General features: G+C 41.6%; 1 long non-coding RNA gene across 1 annotated transcript; it reads left to right on the top strand.

The window, feature by feature from the left end:
• The first annotated feature begins 820 nt into the window (after window positions 1-820).
• LOC115202039 (uncharacterized) lies at window positions 821-7,969 on the top strand. The gene is made up of 3 exons (XR_003879881.1): window positions 821-946; window positions 1,782-1,785; window positions 7,957-7,969. It is a non-coding gene; the product is annotated as an uncharacterized LOC115202039 (long non-coding RNA).
• Window positions 7,970-8,328: the final 359 nt, after the last annotated feature.

Consider the following 8,328-nt stretch of genomic DNA (forward strand, 5'->3'; position numbering starts at 1 on the left):
TATTGAGTTTTTGGAGGGTTTTTGGATAAATGCCGAAAATAAGGAGCTGATCATGGACTACAGGAAAAGGAGGGCCGAACACGACCCCATTCACATTGACGGGGCTGTAGTGGAGCGGGTCAAGAGTTTCAAATTCCTTGGTGTCCACATCACCAGCAAACTATCATGATCCAAACACACCAAGACAGTGGTGAAGAGGGCATGACAACACCTTTCCCCCCTCAGGAGACTGAAAAGATTTGGCATTGGTCCACAGATCCTCAAAACGTTCTACAGCTGCACCATCGAGAGCATCCTGACCGGTTGCATCAACGCCTGGTATGGCAACTGCTCGACATCCGACCGTAAGGTCTTGTAAGGGCTTATAAGTAAGTATTTCCCGGTTGTATTCGGCGCATGTGACAAATTACATTTGATTTGGAATAAGGTTTGTGGTAAGCACAGGCTTAGATCCTATACATTTTGTTCTATGAGATAATCTCCATCAGCTAACGTCACTTTTTGTGAAATTTGAATCATTTATGTAATCAGATAAAACACATATAGCACATAAAGGTTTCATAATTCATAAAGGTCATGTTAACTGACTGATATTAGCTCATAGAACAAAACGTATAAGATCTCCTAAGGATGTGTTAAACACACATACCTTATTTTCGGCATTTGCCCCAAAACCCTATTCTTTCCTCAAATGAATTTTCAGGTTAGGGACTACAAGCGGGTGAGCTCTATTTATGGACTGCAACATCCATAAGACGCTTCCTCAGAAACTTCCTGATTGGCCCTTTCAGTAGCCAATCACATTCGAGAGAGACGTGACACAACAAGCGCATCTTCCAACATGGCGTCTGTATCCTCGGGATTCCCTTTCAACCTGCCGGTTGCATCTCTGTTGCTGATCCTGCTACTATGCCTGCATTCGGGGGGAGGCCAGAAGAAGAAAGAGGTAACGGCGTTTCTATATAAACACGTTTCAAACGCATAACAGTATGAATATTCGGCCTATTTTGGACCAAGGTGCAGCAGAGCGATAGGCTACCTTTGCGGTCTCTAGAATGATGCTCGAGCCGAGATACAGACCGAGGCCGTTGTCCCAAACGACGCAAAATGTTTTCATTTATCGCAGCGCGTTCTCCCTCTTTTCACAATAATCGATATATACGAAATGATACAGTTGACTGTAGCCACGGATTATATTCTAATAGGCTATTTTGATCAACTCTAGTGGGCATACCTAGGCTACGTCATCATAACACTGCAGGGTTGTATTCATTACGCCTATTCTGTTTCAAAACGTTTCATTAACGGAAGCAAACATAACGGAACGCGGAGGGACCAAGGTGAATTCAAATCAAATTGTATTTGTCACGTACGCCGAATACAACAGCATTTCACCTTACAGTGAAATGCTTACTTACAAGCCCTTAACCAACAATGCAGTTTTAAGAAAAATACCACCAAAAATATATATATAAAAGTATCAAATAGCAATAGCGAGGCTATATACAGGGGTACTGGTACAGAGTCAATGTGCAGGGGCACCGGTTAGTCGAGGTAATTGAGGTAATATATACATGTGGGTAAAGTTATTAAAGTGACTTGTGCATAGATAATAACAGAGAGTAGCAGCAGCGTAAAAGAGGGGGGGGCAATGCAAATAATCATGGTAACCATTTGATTTAATGTTCAGTAGTCTTATGGCTTGGGGGTAGAAGTTGTTTAGAAGCCTCTTGGAACTAGACATGGCGCTCCGGTACCGCTTGCCGTGCGGTAGCAGAGAGAACAGTCTATGACTGGGGTGTCTGGAGTCTTTGACCATTTTTAGGGTCTTCCTCTGACACCACCTGGTATAGAGGTCGTGGATGGCAGGAAGCTTGGCCCCAGTGATGTACTGGGCCGTATGCACTGCCCTCTGTAGTGCCTTGCGATCGGAGGCCGAGCAGTTGCCATACCAGGCAGTGATGCAACCAGTCAGGATGCTCTCAATGGTACAGCTGTAGAACCTTTTGAGGACCTGAGGTCCCATTCCAAATCATTTCAGGCTCCTGAGAGGGAATTGGTTTTGTCGTGCCCTCTTCACGACTGTCTTGGTGTGTTTGGACCATGATAGTTTGTTGGTGATGTGGACACCAAGGAACTTGAAGCTCTCAACCTTCTCCACTGCAGCCCCGTCGATGAGAATGGGGGTGTGCTCGGTCCTCCTTTTCCTGTAGTCCACAATCATCTCCTTAGTCTTGATCACGTTGAGGGAGAGATTGTTGTCGTCCTGGCACCACACGGCCAGGTCTCCCGATAATCTGTCTCATCGTTGTTGGTGATCAGGCCTACCACTGTTGTGTCATTGGCAAATTTAATGATGGTGTTGGAGTTGTGCCTGGCCGTGCAGTCATGAGTGAACAGGGAGTACAGGAGGGGACTGAGCACGCACCGCTGAATTGGTCCAATATTAATGATTACACCCCAGGTTGATGTGAATTAGGCATTTTCAAACCATTACTTATGCAGTTAACCATATTTAGAATACTATTGACACAGTAGGCCTATTTAATTATTGTCTGTGTAACCTGCAGGCTTTCATTTACAAATATCCAGAACTAGAATATCCCAATTAAATATAACAAAGACCAATGTTGCTTTGTGTGTATCAGAAAAAGTAGTTCCTAATTAGGCTGCTAAATCCAAACCCCCCCATTATTAAGAAATATTCACGGTTTTCGGTTTCAATACATTTTTTTAACATTAAATGCATTGGTAAATAATGACATTACAATGATTTTAGAGCTTTTTTTAATAGAAATCCCAAAGCCAAAAATGTTGAACATTCAATTGCTAAAACATTGAAAATATTCCATTGTCTCTGTCAGGTCCACATTAGACATATAGGAAATTACTATGAAATAATTAAATATTTCAGTTGTTTATATGACTTTGTTTTATTTGACTATTTTTCATTCCTTAAAGTCATCATCTCTGCTCAGGCAGTAACAGTCAGCCAGCCAGACCATCTAATGTTATCTACTCCCCATACTGTACTGTCTTTAGTCATCCTATTTAGCTAGGCTAGCCTGCTCAAGTATGCTGCAGAGCTGTCTGACGATCATTTTACTAGTTCTTCAAAGTAGATGAGGCAATACTTTCCCGAACTGTCTCTGTCCCTCTGGTCATCGTGTACACTACTATCTCATGCGGTCTGTGTACATCTAACCTAACGTAGCAGGCGTAGAAGTGTATCTTTCCAGAGAACTGTATATAATGACGAGATGCTCACGTCTCCGCCATAGCAATGGATGTCTTTGTACCAAAGGTGGGAAAGCAGGCGACAAGCTTAGGTCCAAAATAAGCCCATAGAAACTAGAGGTTGACCGATTTAATCGAAATAGCCGATTAATTAGGGCCGATTTCAAGTTTTCATAACAATCGGAAATCGGTATTTTTGGACACCGATTTGGACGATTTATTATTATTATTATTTTTTTTACACCTTTATTTAACTAGGCAAGTCAGTTAAGAACACATTCTTATTTTCAATGACGGCGTAGGAATGGTGGGTTAACTGCCTTGTTCAGGGGCAGAACGACAGATTTTTACCATGGCAGCTTGGGGATTCAATCTTGCAACCTTACGGTTAACCTGTTAGGGCTAGGGGGCAGTATTTACACGGCCGGATAAAAAACGTACCCGATTTAATCTGGTTATTACTACTGCCCAGAAACTAGAATATGCATATAGTTATTGGCTTTGGATAGAAAACACCCTAAAGTTTCTAAAACTGTTTGAATGGTGTCTGTGAGTATAACAGAACTCATTTGGCAGGCAAAAACCTGAGAAGATTCCTTACAGGAAGTGACCTGTCTGACAAGATCTTGTTCTTCTTGGCTCTCTTTAATGAAAACTGAGGATCTTTGCTGTAACGTGACGCCTACTCAACAGCCAGTTGAATCCCGTGGCGCGTTATTCAAATACCTTAGAAATGCTATTACTTCAATTTCTCAAACATATGACTGTTTTACAGCATTTTAAAGACAAGACTCTCGTTAATCTAACCACACTGTCCGATTTCCAAAAGGCTTTACAACGAAAGCAAAACATTAGATTATGTCAGCAGAGTACCCAGCCAGAAATAATCAGGCACCCATTTTTCAAGCTAGCATATAATGTCACATAAACCCAAACCACAGCTAAATGCAGCACTAACCTTTGATGATCTTCATCAGATGATAATCTTAGGACATTATGTTATACAATACATGCATGTCTGTTCAATCAAGTTCATATTTATATCAAAAACCAGCTTTTTACATTAGCAGGTGACTAGCATTCCCACCGAACACTTCCGGTGAATTTACTAAATTACTCACGATAAACGTTCACAAAAAACATAACAATTATTTTAAGAATTATAGATACAGAACTCCTCTATGCACTCGATATGTAGCTTTTCGGTGAAAGCACATTTTGCAATATTCTAAGTAGATAGCCCGGCATCACAGGGCTAGCTATTTAGACACCCAGCAAGTTTAGCATTCACCAAAGTCAGATTTACTTTAAGAAAAATGTTATTACCTTTGCTGTCTTCGTCAGAATGCACTCCCAGGACTTCTACTTCAATAACAAATGTTGGTTTGGTCCCAAATAATCCATAGTTATGTTCAAACAGCGGCGTTTTGTTCGTGCGTTCAAGACACTATCCGAAGGGTAAATAAGGGTTACGAGCATTGCGCATTTCGTGACAAAAAAATTCTAAATATTCCATTACCGTACTTCGAAGCATGTCAACCGCTGTTTAAAATCAATTTTTATGCCACTTTTCTCGTAAAAAAGCGATAATATTCCGACCGGCAAAGCCTGTTTACATTCAACGAGAGAAAAAGTAAAAGCATGCTATCCCCTCATGCACGAGCCTCGTCTAATGGCCGTCTGATAGAGCACTTGCCAAACGAGCTACTGTGTTTCAGCCTGGCCATTGAATTACGTCATTCAGCTTTTTCCCGGGTTCTGAGGGCCTATGGGAGCCGTAGGAAGTGTCACGTTACAGCAAAGATCCTCAGTCTTCAATAAACAGAGGCAAGAAAAACAACCACTTGTCAGACAGGCCACTTCCTGGTTAGAATCTTCTCAGGTTTTTGCCTGCCATATGAGTTCTGTTATACTCACATACACCATTCAAACAGTTTTAGAAACTTTAGGGTGTTTTCTATCCAAAGCCAATAATTATATGCATATTCTAGTTACTGGGCAGGAGTAGTAACCAGATTAAATCGGGTACGTTTTTTATCCGGCCGTGTAAATACTGCCCCCTATCCCCAACAGGTTAACTACACATGGTTGATGATATTACTAGTTTATCTAGCCTGTCCTGCGTCGCATATAATTGCTCAGGTACACGTTGCTCCAACGTGTACCTAACCATAAACAGCAATGCCTTTCTTAAAATCAATACACAAGTATATATTTTTAAACCTGCATATTTAGTTAATATTGCCTGCTAACATGAATTTGTTTTAACTAGGGAAAATGTGTCACTTCTCTTGCAACAGAGTCAGGGTATATGCAGCAGTTTGGGCCGCCTGGCTCGTTGCGAACTGTGTGAAGACTATTTCTTCCTAACAAAGACAGCCGACTTCGCCAAACGGGGGATGATTTAACAAAAGCACATTTGCGAAAAAAGCACAATTGTTGCACGAATGTACCTAACCACAAACATCAATGCCTTTCTTAAAATCAATACACAGAAGTATATATTTTTAAACCTGCATATTTAGCTAAAAGAAATCCAGGTTAGCAGGCAATATTAACCAGGTGAAATTGTGTCACTTCTCTTCTGTTCATTGCACGCAGAGTCAGGGTATATGCAACAGTTTGGGCTGCCTGGCTCGTTGCGAACTAATTTGCCAGAATTTTACGCAATTATGACATAACATTGAAGGTTGTGCAATGTAACAGGAATATTTAGACTTATGGATGCCACCCGTTAGATAAAATACGGAACAGTTCCGTATTTCACTGAAAGCAAAAACGTTTTGTTTTCGAGATGATAGTTTCCGGATTCGACCATATTAATGACCTAAGGCTCGTATTTCTGTGTGTTATTATCTTATAATTAAGTCTATGATTTGATAGAGCAGTCTGACTGAGCGATAGTAGGCACCAGCAGGCTCGTAAGCATTCATTCAAACAGCACTTTCGTGCGTTTTGCCAGCAGCTCTTCGCAATGCTTCAAGCATTGTGCTGTTTATGACTTCAAGCCTATCAACTCCCAAGATTAGGCTGGTGTAACCCATGTGAAATGGCTAGCTAGTTAGCATGGTGCGCGCCAATAGCGTTTCAAACGTTACTTGCTCTGCATGGGTAACGCTGCTTTGAGGGTGGCTGTTGTCGATGTGTTCCTGGTTCGAGCCCAGGTAGGAGCGAGGAGAGGGACGGAAGCTATACTGTTACACTGGCAATACTAAAGTGCCTATAAGAACATCCGATAGTCTAAGGTATATGAAATACAAATCGTATAGAGAGAAATAGTCCTATAATTCCTATAATAACTACAACCTAAAACGTCTTACCTGGGAATATTGAAGACTCATGTTAAAAGGAACCACCAGCTTTCATATGTTCTCATGTTCTGAGCAAGGAACTTAAACGTTAGCTTTCTTACATGGCACATATTGCACTTTTACTTTCTTCTCCAACACTTTGTTTTTGCATTATTTAAACCAAATTGAACATGTTTCATTATTTATTTGAGGCTAAATTGATTTTATTGATGTATTATATTAAGTTAAAATAAGTGTTCATTCAGTATTGTTGTATTTGTCATAAAAAATAACAATAAATCGACTGATTAATCGGTATCGGCTTTTTTTGGTCCTCCAATAATCGGTATCGGCGGTGAAAAATCATAATCGGTCGACCTCTAATAGAAATGCATTAGGCTTATTTTGCACAAATTTTGGCGAGAGTGAAACCTCTCACTTCGCCTCTTCCTCTCTGGTCCGTCTCGGTCCGAGCCGTGAAAAAAAGGCGCAATGGATTATGGGCATTGTAGTTATTTACCACGTTTCTGCACTGAACTAGGTTGAATATTTGTGTAATGAAACTACAACTCCTTTCAGCCTAGCGTCCCACAGTTCTTGACTTGATTTCTCTCGTAAATGATTTCATTTATCACTAGAGAAACAGCGGGTTGGACTCCTCCCCCCCAAAATTACTAAATGGAATTCAAGTAATTGAACCGATGTAGATCAATTAGTTGTTTATTAACAGAAAAAAAACAATGTTGGTTAATCGCTTAGCACTACCTATTAATAATGAACGTTAATTAGAATTCAAGCTACATGTGCCTGACTGTACTTCATTTGAACTCACAACTGTCTGTTTGCTAGCCTGAATTCCAGTCTGTCTGTTTGTGCTATCATGCCAACTCCTTGTCACTCATTGTCATGCTTGGTTTGACAATGACAGTAATGGATTGGCAAGGGCACAAATTAATCTGGCACCAGGCAATTTGTGATAACATAGGCCTATGCTAAAATATTTTCAATCTACAAGCCATAGTGGCAGAGTCCGTGTCTCTCAATATGTACTTCCCATTGATACACATGTAAATGTATAAAAATACCGCTACTACCCTCTTGTTTCTACAACAGCTGTACATGCCTCCCCTTCCTTCTTTCCTAGCTAGTGTCCCTTCATTTCTCTGTGCTGTGTTAATGCAGGGTGGCAGGCAGGCGGGCAGGCGGCCCTGCTAGTTCGCTAGCTGCACGTTGGGGACTAGTGGAGAGAAATAGCGCCTTGTCTGGCTGTGAGAAAATATGATCTTTCTGTGACCTCCCTCAGGCGGAAACTGTGGGGGCGGAAGATCTTATTGAGCCCAAATGGGTTAAAGCGGCGAAGCAGCAACTTTGCATTCTGCTAGCTCACCCCGGCGGCATCACGGCCCGCTCTCCAAATCGCCCCTGCGAGTGTTGGTGCGAGACCCCAGAGCGCTGACGGCCGCAGTATTTCTGAGGCACTGTCTCAAAAGTCTTTAATATATTTGTTGAAAGCCCAGGTTTCACTTCTCCCTGGAGTGTTTTGGAAAGGGGGGGGGGGGGTGAATGTGGTGCGGAGAGTATTGGAATGGAGCAAAGGAAGGGAAATAGTCACAGTGAGGTATATTTATGTCAGTTTGATGGTACACCGTTCATCACAGAAACTAAATATGATACTTTTCCCCCTCATTTTATGTCTGCCTAATGGAAATGGAGACTGAAAGGACACTGTAAGCAGTTCTGGCTCCCCGGGACCAGCTGGGGATTGGGATAAAGCACAGCATCACTGTTTTTGTGCCATCAC

This window comes from Salmo trutta, chromosome 11, assembly GCF_901001165.1.
Source record: "Salmo trutta chromosome 11, fSalTru1.1, whole genome shotgun sequence".
Classification (NCBI taxonomy): Eukaryota; Metazoa; Chordata; class Actinopteri; order Salmoniformes; family Salmonidae; genus Salmo; species Salmo trutta.